Source organism: Hypanus sabinus, chromosome 27 (genome assembly GCF_030144855.1).
Source record: "Hypanus sabinus isolate sHypSab1 chromosome 27, sHypSab1.hap1, whole genome shotgun sequence".
Lineage (NCBI taxonomy): Eukaryota > Metazoa > Chordata > Chondrichthyes > Myliobatiformes > Dasyatidae > Hypanus > Hypanus sabinus.
Window position 1 is genome coordinate 7,608,939 of NC_082732.1, and position 19,819 is coordinate 7,628,757.

Consider the following 19,819-nt stretch of genomic DNA (forward strand, 5'->3'; position numbering starts at 1 on the left):
TACTGATTCAAAATCGCGCACTTAAACCTCCCCTCCCATGGGCCCCTGTGACCCACGGGGCGGACGTGACGTCAGACTGTCCCTGGAAGCTCCGCACCGAGCGGGTAGTTCCAAACACGCTACCGCATGACTGTGTAGCTCCCGATGGCGGTTTGAGTCCCGCGTGTGCGGATGCCACCCCCCCCCCTAGAAACGTCCATCGAGGGAGTGGAGCCCCCAGTCTATGTGGCTTGCCTGGGTGGCCGGCCTCGCCTGCGCGGTGCGGGTACCCTCACTGGTTGCTCAATGTGCAGGTGCGCCGGATTGAGGCGGTCCACTGTAAAAGCCTCTTCCCGGCCACCCACCTCCATGCTACACGTGGTTCCGTTGTGCTGGATCACCTTGAAGGGTCCCTCGTACGGCCGCTGTAGAGGTGACCTGTGCATGCCTTTGCAAATAAAAACATACTCGTGGTCTAGGAGGTCTTTAGGGGTGAAGGATGGTGTGGGACCATGCCTGGAGGTCGGGACCGGTGCCAGGGTCCCTACCTTGTCCCGCAGCCTTGTTAGCATCGCTGCTGGAGTTTCTTCCGAACCTCAGGCCTCTGGTATGAACTCGCCTGGGACCGTTAGGGGGGCGCCTTAGACCAATTCCGCTGAGGAGGTGTCCAGGTCCTCCTTGGGGACTGTGCGGATGCCCAGTAGGACCCAGGGAAGCTCATCTGTCCAGTTGGGGCCCCTGAGGCGTGCTATCAGGGCCAACTTGAGATGCCGGTGGAATCGCTCTACCAAACTGTTGGACTGGGGATGGTACGCTGTGGTGTGATACAACTGGGTGCCCAGGAGCTGCGCCAGTGTTGTCCACAAAGCAGACGTGAACTGCCCCCCTCTGTTGGAGGTGATGTCCGTTGGGAGGCCGAACCTGGAGATGCAGTTTGCAATGAGCGTCCTGGTGCAGGACTCAGGGGACGTGTCTGCGAGCAGTACGGCTTCTGGCCATCTGGTGAACCTGTTTACCATGGTAAAGGTATACCAGGCACCCCAGGAGACTTGCAGGGGCCGACAATGTCCACGTGGATGTGTTGGAACCTCCTGTGCATCGGCTGGAACTGCTGGAGGGGAGTCTTCACGTTCGCTGGACTTTGGCAGTCTGGCAGTGTACGCAGGTCCTGGCCCAGTGTCTGACCTGTTTGCACAAACTGTGCCAGACGGATCTGTCTGCTACCAGCTTGATGGATGCCCGGATGGATGGGTGAGCCAGGTTGTGCAGGGTGTCGAACACCTGGCGACTCCGTGCTGCTGGTACCACGGGTCGGGGTTTGCCAGTAGACACATCGCACAGGGGTCGATCCACTGCCGGGCCAATGGAGACGTCCTCCAACTGGAGCCTCGAAACGGCGGTGCGGTAAGCCGGGATCTGGGCGTCCGACCGTTGTGCTTCCACCAGTGCTGCGTAGTCTATTCCTGAGAACAATAAGCCTACTGAGTGGAGGCAGGACCGAGACAGTGTGTCAATGACGACGTTGTTCTTCCCTGCGATGTGGCGGACGCCTGTGGTGAATTCTGAAATAAAGGACAGGTGCCTCTGCTGCCGAGCCAACCACGGGTCTGATACCTTGGCCAGTGCGAAGGTGAGGGGCTTGTACACGGTGAACTCCCTTCCCTCGAGGAAATGCCCGACAGGCAGGTAGAGCGCGAGCAACTCTCTGTTGAAAGCGCTGCACTTCACCTCTGGTGGCCGTAGGTGGCGGCTGGAGAAAGCGAATGGTCGCCACTGGTCCTTGACGAGCTGCTCCAGGACTCTGCCGACTGCTGTGTCGGAAGCGTCGACTGTGAGCGCCGTGGGTACATTGACTCTCGGGTGTACGAGGAGGGCTGCCTTTCCCAGCGCCTCCTTGGCCTGCTCGAACGCCTCCGTGGACTCCGCGTCCCATGCCACTTCTTTGGCCTTGCTGGCCATCAGGCTGAACAAGGGTCTCATGATGCGGGCCACCGCCGGAACGAACCGATGACAAAAGTTGACCATCCCTACGAACTCCTGCAGGCCCTTGACCGTGCTGGGCTTGGGGAACTGGCAGATGGCCTGGACCTTGTCTGGTAGGGGAACTGCGCCATGTTGGTTGACTCTGTGGCCCAAGAAGTCGATCTCCGTCAGCCCAAACTGGCACTTCGCCGGATTGATTGCCAATCCGTGGTCACTCAGGCATTGGCAGAGCTGGCGCAAGTGTGCCATGGTGCGAACTGCTGGCCACCAGGATATCGTCCAAGTAAATGAAAACGAAATCCAGGCCGTGTCCCACCGAGTCCATGAGCCTTTGGAAAGTTTGGGCTACATTCTTGAGACCAAAAGGCATCCTCAGGAATTCGAACAAGCTGAACGGTGTGATGAGGCCTGTTCTGGGCACATTGTCACAGTGCACTGGGATCTGATGGTATCCCCTGAGCGGCGTACGATTCCCATCTCTTCCATCTTACAGAACTCCTCCTTGGCGAGGTGGAGATTGTCGGGTGGGAGCCTGCGAGCTCGGACGGGCAGCGGTGGTCCTTGCGTGGGGATGTGGTGCTGCATGCCGTGCTTGGGGTCGGCCATGGAGAACTGCGGGGTGACTATGGAGGGGAATTCCGCCAACACTCTGGCGAATTTGTCACGGAATCCAGGTGGAGCTTGGCTTCTCCGAGCTGGAAAGTCTGGAACGTCTCGGCATGGACTAAACGCCAGCCTTTTAGGTTAACCAGGAAGCAGTTGGCTCATAGGAAATCTGCCCCTAGTACTGGCTGTGACACCGCTGCCAACGTGAAAGTCCAAGTGAAACGGCTGAACCCGAAATGCAGTGAGATAGTTCGCACGTCCAAATACTGGTGCCATTTGCAGCGGTGAGTTCGGGGCCTGGGACCGCGTTACAAGCGTCCATGTTCAAGGGAGGGGGGGAGTACGCTGACTTCCGCCCCAGTGTCTACCAGGAAGCGCTGCCCGGAGTGTCGGTCCCAGAGATACAGGAGGCTGTCCCGGTGGCCAGCCGTCGTAGCCATTAGCAACGGCTGGCCCCGGCGTTTCCCGGAAAAGCACATGGGGGATGGCAGTGGCGTGCACCTGAGCCCCATCTTTGGTGATAGAAACACCATTGTTCCGAACTTTTGTCTTTTTCCCCGTGGGTCTCGATGGCTTCGGTTGTGGGGCCTGGGCTTTGGGGCGCGTGATCATGGCTAGGCCAATGGAGGCTGCTCCACATTGCTTGCTCTGCCAAAGGACGTCTGCTTTAGCCGCAACCCTGCATGGGTCGCTGAAATCCTCACTCACGAGGAGGAGGCGAATATCCCCTGGGATTTGCTCGAGGAACAACTGTTCAAATAAAAGGCACGGCTCATGGCCGTCCATGAGTGCCAGCATATCATTCATGAGCTCGGATGGCGTGCTGTCACCCAGGCCGTCCATGTGTAGGTGTCGCGCCGCCAGTTCGTGGCGGGAGAGTCCGAAGGTACGGGTCAGGAGCGCCTTAAGCTTAGTGTATCTGTCCTCCATTGGAGGCTGGCATAGGAAGTCGATGATCCGGCCTGCCGTCTCCTGGTCGAGCGTGCTGACCACGTAGTAGTACCGCGTGGCGTCGGCTGTAATTTCTCTGATATTGAACTGGGCCTCAGCTGCTCGAACCAAACGTGGGGCTGAGTGGCCTGGAAAGTCGGGAGCTTCAGAGAGACCGCGCTGTGCGAGTTGCTCGAACTCATAGCTGGTTACTGAGTCGCCGGCTCCAGATGCCGTCTGGAACATCGGGGTCACCAATGTAGTCGCGTGCAATGCGCTACTAAAGAAACACATGGAGGCAGAGAGAGCTGAACTCAGAATGCCTTTACTGATTCAAAATCGTGTACTTAAATCTCCCCTCCCTTGGGCCCCTGCTACCCGCGGGGCAGATGTGACGTCAGACCGTACCCGAAAGCTCCGCCCCGAGCGGGTAGTTCCAAACACGGTACCGTGTGACTGCGCAGCTCCCGATGGCAGTTCGAGTCCCGCGTGTGCGGACCACCACGATGTTTTATTTCCATGCCGGTGATAATAAACCTGATTTTGAGCTGACTGAACTGCCTTGTCAGTCACACAGGTTCAAATGCACCCAGTCACAGGAGTCCACTTACAGTCTTTTACAGTATTTGTTCATAGCTGGATACAATTTTTGAGGATAGACTCAATGGGCTTTGTTATTTTTCTCTTAGAGTGACACAGGCTGAAAGGGGACCTAATAAGAATATCCCAAGTTAAGATGGGAAGAATCCGTTCCGAATAGCACACGTGCCTTAGACCAGCAACTGAGGCTTAGGATAAGGGGAAAAAGTTTTAGGGAGGATCTGAAGAAGAATTCTTGTCATTCTTTCATTCAAATGCATTTTTTAATTCGCCTGATTAGCCAAAACGTAGTAGGCTATGGACAAAGAGCTGGTTAATGGGAAGGATACTTAAAGGATAGTGGGTTGTGTTAGGTTGAAGGACCCACTTCTGTACCTTATGATCTTATAGCTGTCTATTAAATGCACGTGCAGGTATATAGTTGATATTATATTTAGTTTTTTTACCAATTAATTATATATTACCTTGATCCCTCCACATTGGTACAAGCTTTCAGCAGTCGAACCTTCAGAACGAAGGACTTGGAGTACAAAAGTCCAAGTTAGTTAGATGGTCCGAGCTGGTGATGTGTGCATTCCTTTCCACCTCTCGAATACCAACACAGGGAGGCTGCCAATGACTCCCTCACCCCATTGTGACAGTGCTTTACACATACGTAACATTGAAACATGCTCATCACCAGTACTGTCTGCTTGGCTGAACAGGCCAAAGTCCCATACATCATTTCTCTAGACCCTGACAAACACACCTTCAAATGGCTGGGCATGCTGAGTCTAGGTAATTGGAAGAACAAATGAATAAGCAGCAGGAGAAGGCCACTCGTCCCTTCAAATCTGTTCTATCATTTAAATTGACTCACAGATGTTCCATCTTAATAACGTATTAATGCCAACCAAACATACTTCCAGCCAGATGTTGCCATGACTGGTCACAGTGGCTTCTATGGGTTAACTAAAGGTGCTACCATTCTGCTTAAACACATGCCTAATGATCATAAGATCCTGCTATGTGTTAAGAACTCAAAGGTCTACAGGTCTACAGCATCAGCAAGTTGCTTGCTGCGGGATATAATGAAGGAGCTGTGCAATGTGCTGCTGCCTGAGTTGATGGAGGTTTACAGTCGGATAGCGAGTGATCTTCATGGTCACTTTTCTTCTGATCACAAGACCCCTTTGCACATTGTTAATCTGGTACACTGCAGGTTTGATTCACTGATTTATTGGAGGCAAGCAGGGGTGGATGCGGGGGCCAAGTCCTTAGTTGTGGCGTGGACTAGGCCTGAAACAATGGTGTTGGCTTTGGCAGCTGCTTGGAGAGAGGGGACGAAACTGTTGCACTTCACAGGGGGTGATGCGGAATGGTGTCCAGAAAGGAATCGTAGCTGCCTTCCCAAGGTCTCACTCACAGAAGACAAGCTCAGTTGTGGCCAGCTGCAGATTTTCAGTGTCACTCAATGGATCCAGGCCTCACACTGCAGGGTTGCTTGCTTCTCCGTCACGGGAGGAGAGGCGCCAGAGCCATCACGCCCCACCGGGGACAGCGTAGCGCAATTGTGACTACTGAAGACTTAAAATGCACTGAGGGATCTGGACTATACACATATATGATAGTCCGCTTGAGATTTTACTAATATTCTATATGTGTTTGTACATGGGAGGGTGGGGCCTCAGTATGTCGCCTAACGGGTGTCGGTGTCGGGAGCAGTTGGCAGGTGATATTGGTGGGCCAGGCTGACTGGACTATATGTGTGTGTGTGTGTGTGTGTGTTTGTATCGCTGCATCGCTGTATTTTTATTGATATTCTATATGGGTTGTTGACCTGCATGTATCAAGCCGTGACTGCTGGGAATGTAGCTTTGCACCTTGACCCTATAGTAACGTTTTCTTGTTTAGCTGTTTTCATGATTATTCGTATATGGTTAAGTGACAATTAAACTTGAACTGAATTGAATATATCAAAAGATAAGTCAAGTCAAGACAAGTCACTTTTATTGTCATGTTGACCATAACTGCTGGTACAGTACACAGTAAAAATGAGACAATGTTTTTCAGGACCATAGTGTTACATGACACAGTACAAAAGCTACACTGAACTACATAAAAACAACACAGAAAAAAAACTGCACTAGACTACAGACTTACCCAGAACTGCAAAAAGTGCACAAAACAATGCAGGCATTACAATAAATAATAAACAAGACAACAGGCACAGTAGAGGGCAGTAAGTTGGTGTCAGTCCAGGCTCTGGGTATTGAGGAGACTGATGGGTTGGGGGAAGAAACTGTTACATAGTCTGGTTGTGAGAGCCCAAATGCTTCGGTGCCTTTTCCCAGATGTCAGGAGGGAGAAGAGATTGTATGAGGGGTGTGTGGGGTCCTTCATAATGCTGTTTGCCTTGCAGATGCAGCATGTAGTGTAAATGTCCGTAATGGCTGGAAGAGAGACCCCGATGATCTTCTCAGCTGACCTCACTATCCGCTGCAGGGTCTTGCGATCCGAGATGGTGCAATTTCCGAACTAGGCAGTGATGCAGCTGCTCAGGATGCTCTCCATACAACCCCTGTAGAATGTGATGTGGATGGGGGGGTGGGAGATGGACTTTCCTCAGCCTTCGCAAAAAGTAGTGATGCTGCTGGGCTTTCTTTGCTATGGAGCTGGTGTTGAGGGACCAGGTGAGATTCTCCACCAGGTGAACACCAAGAAATTTGGTGCTCTTAAATATCTCTACCGAGGAGCCGTCGATGTTTAGCGGGGAGCGGTCACTCCGTGCCCTCCTGAAGTCAACAACCATCTCTTTTGTTTTGTTCACATTCAGAGACAGGTTGTTGGCTCTGCACCAGTCCGTTAGCCGCTGAACCTCCTCTCTGTAAGCTGACTCGTCGTTCTTGCTGATGAGACCCACCACGGTCGTGTCATCGGCGAACTTGATGATGTGGTTCGAGCTGTGTGTTGCAGCACAGTCGTGGGTCAGCAGAGTGAACAGCAGTGGACTGAGCACACAACCCTGGGGAGCCCCCGTGCTCAGTATGATGGTGTTGGAGATGCTGCTCCCGATCCAGACTGACTGAGATCTCCCAGTCAGGAAGTCTAGTATCCAGTTCCAGAGGGAGGTGTTCAGGCCCAGTAGGCTCAGCTTTCCAAACAGTTTCTGAGGGATGATTATGTTGAATGCTGAACTGAAGTCTATGAACAGCATTTGAACGTATGTGTCTTTTTTGTCCAGGTGGGTTATGGCCAGGTGGAGGGTGATGGCAATGACGTTGATTGTTGAATAGTTGGGACAGTACACGAACTGCAGGGGGGGGCAGCAGGGTCTTGATGTGCCTAATGACGAGCCTCTAGAAATCACATCGCATCATGATGATGGATGCGAGTGTAGTCATTGAAGCAGGACACTGAAGACTTCTTTGGCACGGGGACGAAGGTGGCAGCCTTGAAGCACGTTGGAATGATTGCATTGCTCAGGGAGATGTTGAAGATGTCAGTGAGAACATCTGCTAGCTGGTCTGCACATCCTCTGAGCACTCTACCAGGGATGTTGTCTGGTCCAGCAGCCTTCCGTGGGTTAATCCTGCACAGGGTTCTTCTCACATCGGCCACAGTGAGACACAACTCCTAGTCATTTGTAGGAGGGGTGGACTTCATTGCTGCTATGTCACTTTCCCCCTCAAAACGAGCGTAGTTGTTCAGCGCATCTGGGAGGGAGGCATCGCCCACACGATCAGGTGATGTTGTCCTGTAAGGTAGATCTTAATTGTAAGGTAGAGCATTTAACATCACCTCTTCAAGCTATAGGCTGGATTCTAGTTGATGTTACATTGAGACAAAGCAGGCATCCCACAAAACTTCCCTAAACAATAGGATTGTGACATTTCCATACAAGATGACACATAGAGATCAGAGCAATCCTGTCCTGCTCTTCACTCTGTTTTATTGCTACCCTATTTATGCTTTGAATGGTGAGATACAAGTGATCTATCTAAAAGCTTACTTCACATAATTATACCTGTCTTTATTCTTTTAAATGAACAACAACCTCATATCAACAGCTTACAGATATTTCATAGGGTCATCTTGCTTTAGTACCGAATCAAGGTTCACTTAGTTCAGTTCTGGATTTGAACTCAAAAAAGTTTATTTCTTTGTCTGACGACCTTTCTAAGGGCTGTATTGTTTCTGACTCAGATGCAACTTTACGATCAAGTGGGCCACCATCCATGCATGGTTTTATGTCTGGTGCAGATCACCTGATCAACATAAACATTTCAGATTTTGTCACCAATTTCAAATGAATTTTTACCCCACCAGTCAGTGGTGATTAACATTCATTTTGGGTATCCGGATTGTTGGTGTGAACATCTAGGTGTAATTCAAAGGAAGCATTGTAGATACATTGTCTCTATTGAATTGTCCTGCCATTTCCTTTGATCTTAGTATATGAAAATGTCATGAACTGTTGGGTCAGGAAACTTACCAGAAAGTGTCTCCTTGCTGTGTTGTTGAATAAAGATGTTTATATCCACTAGCTTCAGTCTCTCTGGCGACATTGCTCATATTCACAAGAGACTCCTGGCCTCACAATCTATGCCTTGCACCTATCAATGATCTTGTATCTCGTTGTCTACCTGCACTGCAATTTCTCCATAGTTGTTCACTTTATTCTACATTCTGTTGTTATCATCAAAACATCTGTGGCTATATACCCCAACAGTGGCAGAGATATCTATTCTTCAATGAGAAGACCTTGTGTCCATATGCAAGACAAGATTTTCTTTGTACATTGGTACATGGGACAATGCTGATAATAAAACAGAAGATGCTCCAATATCATGCTCACCAATACTCTGCTTGGATTTTATCAAGACCATTCAGCTCCAGACCTCATCACAGTCTTGGGCCAGCTATGGACTAAAGAGTTGAATTCCACAGATGAGGTGAGAATGCCCTTCAGTCACTTTAGTATCAAGCATCCCTGATCAATCTGTAGTCAATGGGCATCAAGGCTTCACATAGGATGGTGAAGGCCAACAATCCATCGTAATTGCATCAGCCTAGGACCAACAACTTCCTCTGCTTCACCATTGACATAAGGTCAGAGGTAGGGATGTTCACTATTACTCATCAAATGAAGCAGTCATTGCCTATTTATGGCAAAATCCTGACAATATTAAGGTACAATTTGACACAAAAATACAAAGCAATGACCATCCCCGGCCATTCAGAGAGTCCGCAGTAAACAACCCTCGACATTCATTTGGTGATCGATCACAAAGTGTCCACCATTAGCATGCTGATGTCATCACTGAGCAGAAACTCAGACCCACCATATAAATACTATGTAACAGTTTCTTCCCCCAAGCTATCAGGCTCCTCAATATCCAGAGCCTGGACTGACTCCTTACTGCCCTATTGTCTTGCTTATTATTTATTGTAATGTCTGCACTGTTTTGTGCACTTTATGCAGTCCTGAGTAGGTCTGTAGTCCAGTGTAGTTTTTTTCCATGTTGTTTTTTTACGTAGTTCAGTCTAGTTTTTATATTGTGTCATGTAACACCATAGTCCTGAAAAATGGTGTCTGGTTTTTACTATGTACTGTACCAGCAGTTATGATGGAAATGACAATAAAAAGTGACTTGACTTGACTCGAAATACTATGGCTGCATCATATCTTGAGGCAAATAAAGCATTTCCTGGCATACCAAGTTCCCTCCACCATCTACAAGGGAGAAATCAAGAGAGCTTTGGATTGCCTAAATTACTATAGCTCCAACAACATTCCAGATTCTTAATATTCTTATCAATAAACATTCAATAATCCAATCAAAATATCATTCAAGTGCCACATAACAAGCACACTGTTATTATTGTACATACTGTTCTATACACAACACACACTCCAATTACTCTCCTAGGCTGTTGCAGATATTTGATGATAGCCAGACCAACGTGGTTGATCTTGAAGCCCCAGAGAGATGCAGCATAAAACCAGGCCCTTTGGCCTATAAGTTCTGCATTTAAAATCAGCTCCCCATTTATACATATCCGATATTAATTCCAAGTTTAATTCTACCCACGTTCTCATCACTTCACACTTCCCCCAGATTCTAACACTCACCAGCACACCAGGGGAAATTCATAGTGGTCAATAAACTTGCAAACACACATACCTCTGCAACATGGGGGAAAAAACTAGAGGAAGCCCATATACTTACAGGAAGAGCATGCCAAGTAGCACCAGAGGTCAGGATTGAGCATATGCCTGTGACACTGTGGGGCAGCGGTTTTATCAGCTATGCCATTGTACTTTCCACAGATTCTCTGGGAATTCCTTACATAGCCTGTTTGTAAAGTTCACCACAAAGTCCTTGGTTTCTCCAGGAATGCTGGAGTTGAATTTTCTGTTAGTTTTTAGTCCTTGTTGGTTTACTATGAGAATAGCATTGAAGACCATTTCTGACTACAGAATTTACAGTGTACTTGTTGTTAATCTACCTTCGTTGGACCAGCTTTCTGTAGATTTCTCTTTGTCTCCTCCCAGTTGTCCAAAAATGTGACATGTCACAGCCTTATCTCTAAATTAGTAGATCTCTAAAGAGGTTTCCTATTGTCAGTCGGTGGCACACACACCCTGTATAACATTGAGCTCCTATACTGGTTCATTCAACAAACCTTCACTCACCTACAAGTCTTTATGTTATGGATGCACCGCAGAAAGCATCCTACCTGGATGCATAACAGCTTGCTATGGCAACTGCACTGCATGTAACAGCAAGAAACTGCAGAGAGTCGTCAGAGCTCAGCACATCATGGAAACCAGCCTCCCCTCGAGAGACTTCTCGCTGCCTCAACAAAGCAGCCATCCACCCCAGATATTCTTCCTTCTCCCCTCTCCCACTGGGCAAAAGATCCAAAGCCTTTCAAAGCACCTACATCCAGTCTCAAGGACAACCTCTACCCTACTGTAGTAAGACTATTAAACAGATTCTTAGTACAGTAATATCAACCTCAGACCACAAAATCTATCTTTTCTGATCTTGCACTTTATAGTGACCCTGCACTGCACTTTCACTGTAACTGTTACACATTATGCAGCATTGTTGTTGGTTTACATTGTTCTGTTTCAATGCACTGTGAAATGATCATCAAACCTATGAGCAGTATGTACACCGAGTTTTTCACTGCATTTCTGTAGATGCAACAATAACAAACCAATATCCATACCTACGATGATTTTCAGCAGCCCTTTAAATAATGTTGTCAAATCAGACAAGGTGTGTTTGCTGAGCTTCTGCTGGGTGTGATGCCTCACCTACTGAGAAGGTATAACATAAGCAGAAGGGGGACTTAACTCTCAAGATTATTCAACAAATAAAGTTAATGGACTGAATATTTTGGGAAATCTACCAAATCCAAATTCTCAGTAAGAGAAACCTGCAGGCAAATTGAGAGAAATACCTTCTGGTGAACCATGCCATAGTTCTTCCTTCTAAAACAAGTTAAAATGATTGGTTGGACAGGGTCATTCCCAGAGGAAGCATGTTGATTGCATTCACTAAATCTTTCCATAAGTAATTGAGGGAACATAGACATTTTTACAAAACTTGCTTTGCATTTTGTAGGACTATGGGAAACTTTTAACAATTCACTAAAACCAGATAAAGTAAACAATTAGGAAGAAAACCATAGAATGGAAAAAAGTTTGTTTTACAGATTTTCATCATTCAGTGTTTATTCAGGTTTATTACAATCATGGATTGTGCAGCTTATTGCTGAGGATATACTTGCAATTCCCAGGCAATTTTATCTTATTAGCAAGATAATGTACTTGGTTACTCTGAAGTTAAGGTTGTCTTTTTTCTTAAGAGGTCAGCTTATTCAATTAGTTTTGTTGGCAAGCAGGTAGTCAGATTATAAAAAAAAGCCTGACATCTCATCAAAAATTAATCCTTGTCTGCTATAAATGGAATGGTTTTAACTTAAGTCAATAGACCATCAAGTGTTCCAGCTGTGGCTAGCTGAATTTAAATCCAGTATCAGGGCAATGGGAAAGAAAGTTAAAACGTTGCCAAAGTGAACAGTCTAGGAATGGATGAGGAACATTTCAGACTTCAGCAAGTGGGGACAAAGATACTGAAGAAGAAAGAGAAAACATAATAGTTTTAAAAGGGTTTAGTTCAGTGTGGAGAATTTAAAAGTTTAACAGAAGCTAATAAGGGTTCCTTGCAGACTGAGGATGAAGAAATTGTGTTTGGCACTGCAGAGATCTTAAGCAAGTACATTATGTCTGTATTCACTGATGACAATACAGAAAATCTTGAAGAAACAGTGCAAATTAAAGGCTTAACTAGTATTGGAAAAACTAAATGGACTGAAAAGCAGTAATTCTGCAGGACCTGATAATTTCCATCTTCAGGATTTGAAAGAAAAGACGATGCACATGACAAAGGAATTGGTTGTCATCATAGGAGTGACAAATGATAAGGGAAGGGGTGCGGGCACTTCACATCTCCAGCGGTTTCAGGTTAAAATCTGTGCTCTAGCACTGTCAATATGGAGTTTGCACATTCCCCATGTGACAACATGAGCTTTGTCTAAGTGCTAGTTTGCTCTCACATCCTAAAGACATTCGGGTAGGTTAATTGTCTGCTGCAAATTGCTCCAAGTGTAGGTTGGTAGAATTGATGGGAATATGAGGCAGATACGTTACAGGGAAAATTGGCTGATAACCTTCTGCCTCATAAGAAAATATGTAAAATAGTAAAATTTGTGTTAAAAACTCCATTGATTCTTGGACTGTGTTGAAGGTAGCAATGAAGAAATTAGAAAATGCATAAATAAGACTTTGATAAGGTGTTGCACATGATTAGGCACAGGAGACTGAAGGTAATGCACTGGCATATATTGAGAACTGATTAACAGACAGAATGCAAAGAGTAGAAGGCAGTGATGATTGCGATGTCACAGGCACTGAGTCTTCGATTCTAGCTGTTCACAGTGTATGTCAATTGTCAGGAGAGAGGTCTGAATGTGAAATATTTATTTTTACTGATAAAAGATGGATTTCCATTGGGTTCTATTCAGGATGTAGTGACATCAATGGGATAGTAACAGGCTGGGTAAATGGAAGAGAACATTGCAGATCACAATACCAGATGGAAGAATGTAAGGTTTGTTCAGCTGTCCTTGCATACAAATCATTGGATGCAGGTTTGCAACAGTAGGAAGTTCTGATTGCTTTATTGGAAAAAAACAACCCAAATTAAAGGTCATTGGTAGCTTCCTTTCCTTTCACTTCAGTAAATCCCATGATATTGGATGGTCACAGAGTAGGGCAAGACTTAGAAGCACGTACTATGTGTGATTAGTTCATCTATGATAAGGCCATCTTTCTTAGTTCTAACTAGATCAAGCCTGGAACAAGTTGTCAGTCTGCCTTCATCAAGTGCTCTTCTGTAACATCTGGTGTCTCTTGATCCTGTTGTGTCTCCTTTTCTACCCTATTCCTGATGTTATTTCAGGCCTGGGTACCTCCACCGCTATGAACACCTTCCATATTTCTGATTTTCACTCATGGCTGGGAAACCTCTACAGTACCATTCCTTTCAGGAGTACTATCATACTATCATTGTACCTTCCTATGGGCAGTATTCAGACCTTTAAGAGGCCTATGCAATTTATCTTCTAGTACTGGCAGATCTCTGTAGTCTGCACAACTATAAAATGGAAGTTGAAAATTCTTGATTATCTTACTGTCAGTCATTGAATAATCAATGAAAACAGAAAATCATTCATCTATTCCTATATCAAAGGTGGGATGATCTGACAGGTACTTACAGACCCTCCTCTCCTTCAATCTGGATTAAGACGGACTTGCTTCCTCCCCAGTTTTGTTGCCCCTAAGTTGGCTGGTGTGGGGAATGCATGCTCTTCCGCCAGTGGAGCAGATGGTGACCAGTGGGTGAGCAGGTAGTGCATTTGTTCTTCAGCTTCTGCGAGCTCCCAATACATGCCCGCTCAGTTCTCAATACCATGTTGAATGATCCTTCCCCAATTTGTGCAGTCATGGGGCAAGGATCACAAGAGGGTGATGCAAAGGCTTTGAGCACACACTTGAATTGGGTCCTGGTGATCTCTTCCATGATGGAGTTTGGAAGAGAGTTGGGTGTCAGTCACCAGGTCCACTTGGCCTCCCAATGTAACCAACTTCATGAACATTCCAATGGTTTGCTGGATGACCAGTTGATCAACTCATGGCTGGGCTACAACAAATCCAAGAGGAGGCCATGTTATCAGAGTCTGGATGCATAACTTTCCTCTCCTGATAGAGATCCCTCCCACACACATAACTCTAGGAATCCGATACATAACTCTGAACCAAAGACAATGCTTGTCTTTAGCTTGGTGTGACCAGATTCTGATATTAATCAATATCTCCCAAGACCCAGCACACACCAAAATAGCAAAAGTTCTTATCTCTCAAAGATTACATTAGAGATGTTGGTTTACAATGTTACACTGTTTTCAAAATGCTGCACTTAGTTTCAGAAACTACAAGGTATAGAAAGCTGCAGTTTAACAAAGTTATAGAGATGAGTTCCTCTGGTAGTACTTTTTCACTTTACCAGTCTGCAGATATTTATTAATAAAAATTATTACAAGTCCACGTCACTCCATCAGAATTCTCCACCTCTCTCCAATTCAATGTATTCTCAATTCTTTCATCTGGTTCAATTACTGAAACAATCAGGTTGGGTAGGTGCTCTGTAGTGGATGTGTTAGTGTCTTGATCATTTTTAATCTTGTCCATAGTTGATTAACAGATGACAAGGAATGTGAACCTGAAACAAAGTTTACTTGCTGGTGCCCCCGCCCACATTATTGACAGCCATACGATAGTATCTGTTATCAGAAATTGAATGGGCATGTGAGATTTACAACTGTGAGCCGGCAGGGAAGGAGCCAACAAGCAAAGTGTCATGAACGATAAACCTGTGTTGTCAAGACTGGTTGAAATCAAGAGTATAAATGTGTCCAAGAAGTAGATGTGGTCAAATGCCTGGAAAGTTTTAATGCTCTCTCTGTTAGTCCTACAAATAGCATGTTATGGCTGGTAGATTTTTTTATTGAAGCAAACTTTATTCAATAATAATAGTGGTGATAAGAGGGCATACAGGAGTGAGATATTACAGCTAGTTGAGTGATGTTGCACTCAATGTCAGTAAGTTCAAAGAATTGATTGTGGCCTTCAGAAAGGTAAAACGAGAGAACACACAACAGTCTTCTCAGAGGGAGCAATTTCAAGTTCCTTGGTGCCAATATCTCTGAGGCTCTATCCTGAACCCATCCTGTTGATGCAGCTACAAAAAAGCATGACAACAGCTATATTTCACTAGCAGTTTGAGGAGACTGGTATGTCACCAAAGACACTCACAACTTTCTATAGATGTACCGTGAGAAGCATTTTAATTGGCTGCATCACCTTCCGGCATGTGGGGTCATCTACTGCACAGGAACAAAATAAGCTGCAGAGAGTTGTAAACTTAGTCAGCTTCATCATTGGCACTAGCCTCTGTAGTATCCAGGATGTCTTCAAGGAGCAATGCCTCAAAAAGATGCCATCTATCACGAAGGACGCCCATCACCCAGGACATGCTATCTTCTCATTGCTACCATCAGGAAGAGATGCAAGAGCCGGAAGCCACACACTTAATGATTCAGTTGCAGCTTCTGCCCCTCCAATTCAGGGTTTTTCTCTATTATTATGTATCACATTGTACTGCTACCACAAAGACAACAAATTTCATGACATATGCCAGTAAAATTAAACTTGATTTTAATACTGAAAAACTTTATTTACAAGATGGGTGGCAGTTAGAGATAAATCTTTACCAAAGGGAGTGTAAGGTGTTCCTTCATCCGCTAGTCTCCAGGCCACTCTTGGGCAATGTGTAGCGTCACCACCCCTTCAATCAGGATCATATGAAGTCAGGAGAGCAGGTGGTGGATGGTTGTAGAAGCAGCTGGTGCATATCACAAGCCCTGGTTATATGACCACTGGCACCAGGCAAACAATCTCTGAAGAGTATTGATAATGGCTGGGCTCACCCACCTTGTAAAGACACTTCTCAAAAGAAGGCAATGTCAAACCACCTCTGTAGAAAAAATTGCCTAGAATAATCATGGTCATCACAGTCACAGATAAGACCATGACTGCCACTGTCAACATGACATGGCACATAATGAAGCTGATGATGATTTAGAAGAATAAACTATGCAATGCACTTTTGATGTTACATTCACAGACAATACATTACTCTCAGTTGCCAATTTATTAGATACACCTGCTCATCAATGCAAATTTCAAATCAGCCAATCATGTGGCAGCAACTCAATGCATAAACCCATGCAGACGTAGTCAAGAAGTTCAGTTGTTATTCAGGCCAAACATCAGGATGAGGAAGAAAAGTGATCTAAGTGATTTTGACCATGGAATGATTGTTGCTGCCAGACAGTGTAGTTTAAGTATCTTGAAAACTACTGATCTTCTGGGATTTTCATGCACAATAGTATCTAGAGCTTACTGAAACCTGTGCAAAGAACGAAAAGACAATTCTGTGGGCAAAAACGCTTTGTTAATGAGAGAGCTGTGAGTAGAATGGCCAGACTTGTTCATGCTGACAGGAAAGCTACAGTAATTCAAATAATCTTGTGTTACCACAGTGGTGTGCAGAAGAGCATCTCTGAATGCACAACACATCAAACCCTGAAGTAGATGGGCTACAGCAGCAGAAGACCAGGAACATACACTCAGTGACTATTAGATACAGGAGGTACCTAATAATATGACTACTGAGTAAACATTGCTTAAAACCAATAGCTCTATCGCCACACATGCAGCCTCCTTGGGTGGCAACTACAACAATAATTGAGGAGCTTCCTCACTTAACCTTGCCTCTGCCTCTCCAGTCCAAGCTTGGGTGCATCTCTCAGCACATACAGCCTGGAATGTGCCAGTTGGCAACATTCTTCCATGGGCATCTAAATGTGCTGACAGACCAACAAGTTTCTGTCAGATCAGAGGGTGTCTGCATGTGTCCCTTGGAACAGCCCATAGATCAGAGAGTCCCCTGTCATGCAGCTGCTGAGGATGAAACCTGATCCAGGCCCTTGCATCTCCCTCCACACCCTCTTTGCAAACCCACAGACTGCAAAGAGTTCAGCAACCGTCTCATCCGCATTACAGTCATCTCATGGCAACACTCCTAGCATGCTGGAAGGTCCTGATTGAGAGAGTCACTCTCTCCACCAGAGCAAAGTCTTGTTATGCCTGTTCTTTGTAAAGACAAACAACATGGGTAAAAATGCTAGAACAATTGTATTTTCAGATGTACAGAAATGGCCTTTTTGCTCCAGCCCAAGCATGTGTGCCAAGCTCACTTACATCATTAGTGGTTCTGGGTGAAATGCCTGTATCACACACTGGAAAATTTATTATGTACACATAATAATAACACAACTTCCCCTTTTAAAGAAAACCAATGTGATACTATTTCCTCATTAAACCTGCAAGAAACAATAATGATCTCCAACAAAGATATTTCCATTAACTTCAATTGCAATGAGCAAATACAGTCTCTTATTCCCTGATCTCCTTTCAGTCCATCTCTGGGGTGGATTAATGATCCCTTTTGGTTTGTTATTTGTTTCCAATGGAGTCTTGCTTTTATTTGCTGTGTCTTTTTGAGAACTCTGATCAAATTGTTTCTTTCTTTCACATCTTTCTGCTAAGATCTCATCTGTCCATCTCTTTTCTTATTCTTGCTGTGTGACCATATTTCACTTCACATGACTCATAGCTAATTCTGTCTCAATTCAAAGAGCTCCTCCTGCTGGATACATTTCATAGCTAGCAACTCCTGATGGTTTGTGTTGGACTTTTGCCGTTGTTTTGACCTTTGGGTCTGTGTGGTCTCTCCATCTTCCTTTTTATTTTTTTATCTCAACTTTAGAGAGAATTGTGGAGATTTTTTTTTGTAATTCAAATTTTTATTATTATTTATTCTTATTTTACAAAGCAGCACAGCATATCATAGAGCAGATAGAGTACAGCATATTTATACAGCCATCCCATGACAGGAAAACATATAAAACTAAGAAACAGAAAAAAACTTCTAATTCAAGTTTAAATTAACATACAACCTAAATTGATCCCATGCATTTTGTGGAGATATTTTTTATTTCCAGTCTTTAACTAGAAGTTGATGAGAGACAGATTTTGAACCACAGCTACATGATGCGGAAGCAAGACTGGTGACTTCATCATGATCACTCTGTTCAGCACTGGCATCCTGATTGTCATGCTGGTGTTGCTGGTACAGATGTCTATGGTAAGCAGAGTTCTTGTGCTTCTCTTGCATAACTTCTCTGGAACTCTTATGGATTCTGTTATGAGTTTCTCAAGTTACATCAGGCATGCATCCAATTTCATCAAAGCCATCTGCGTACTCTTCCATGACTCTTATGTGGTCATCTTTGGTCTCATAAGCTGTTACACAAACTCTTCCCACCAGGTTGAGCTTTTCACATACATTGTCTGTACTCACCTTTCAACAATCAGTACCTGTGCCTTTAGTTGTTGTCTCTTGTGCTTGAAGTTCACTATACAGCCCCCTTTTACTGAAACATTCTCTCCAGTATAACCAGTCACTTTTAAGTTCACTGGGTAAATCTTGCTCTTTACTTTGAGAGTCTTGTAATCATCCATAGATAACAGATTAACCTGGGCTTTGATGTCAAGCTTGAGTGGAATTACTGTTTTATCAGCACTAGCAGTGTGCAGAGAATCTACAAAAAACCTCCTCAATTTCCTCAACAACCATGTGCACCTTTCTTTTGGCAGCCCCAGCTTTACAGCACTTTGCAAAATGATTCCTCTTCCCACACTTATTGCAGGACATTCCATAAGCAGGACACCTCTTTGGAGTGTGCCTACCTGCACATTTGCTGTATTTACTGTTTGAGCCTACTTCTTTGCTGTTGACTTTGGAAATACCTTGTGCTCTGCCTCTATTTTCACAACATGCTCTGTTGTTTCTGCCCTGTGGAGCTCCTTAGCTTGTGATCCTGTGGTCTCCACTGCCCTACATATAATTACAGCCTTTTCAAGTGTTAAATCATTTTCAAGGTGTTATCTTTCTCTGAGCCCATTATTTGAAGTTCTGAAAACTATTTTGTCTCTAACTAGTGAGACTCCAGACTCACTGTGTGAAGCTCAGCTGAGTATGAGTCATAGACAACACCTTGCTTCTGTTCACAGGAAAATGACTTACACCTTTCAAAAATTATGTTTTAACTTGGGACCAAATATGCCTCAAATTTTGTCATCAAAGTGTCCAATGTAAAAGCTGTCTCATCAATTTGAAAGCTGTGATGGATGTCCAAAGCATCATTGTCAATTACATGTAGAAAGATAGACACTTTCAATTTTTCCTCCGCGCCTCTGGCTCTGCTTGCTGCTAAGTATATATTGAATTGCTGTTTGAAGCATTGCCACTTAACAGTTAGATTGCCGATAAACTGCATAGGTGCGAAAGGACTTTAGTTATCCATTTCAGGCTCTCACCTAAATTTCTTGGTGATCCTTACAGGTACTTCGGAACACAACATGCTCTGTCACCTCGTTGGTTTGTTTTGCTCCATCTCCCTCCATTTAGTGTTTCTT

The 19,819-nt window shown here is 45.1% G+C and overlaps 1 long non-coding RNA gene across 1 annotated transcript in view; it reads right to left on the bottom strand.

The window, feature by feature from the left end:
- LOC132381922 (uncharacterized) overlaps positions 1-4,678 on the bottom strand; it is a 56,204-nt gene extending 51,526 nt beyond the window's left edge. Inside the window, exon 1 of the long non-coding RNA XR_009508138.1 lies at positions 4,563-4,678. This is a non-coding gene — a long non-coding RNA (uncharacterized LOC132381922). The remainder of the gene's footprint in view (positions 1-4,562) is intronic.
- Positions 4,679-19,819: the final 15,141 nt, after the last annotated feature.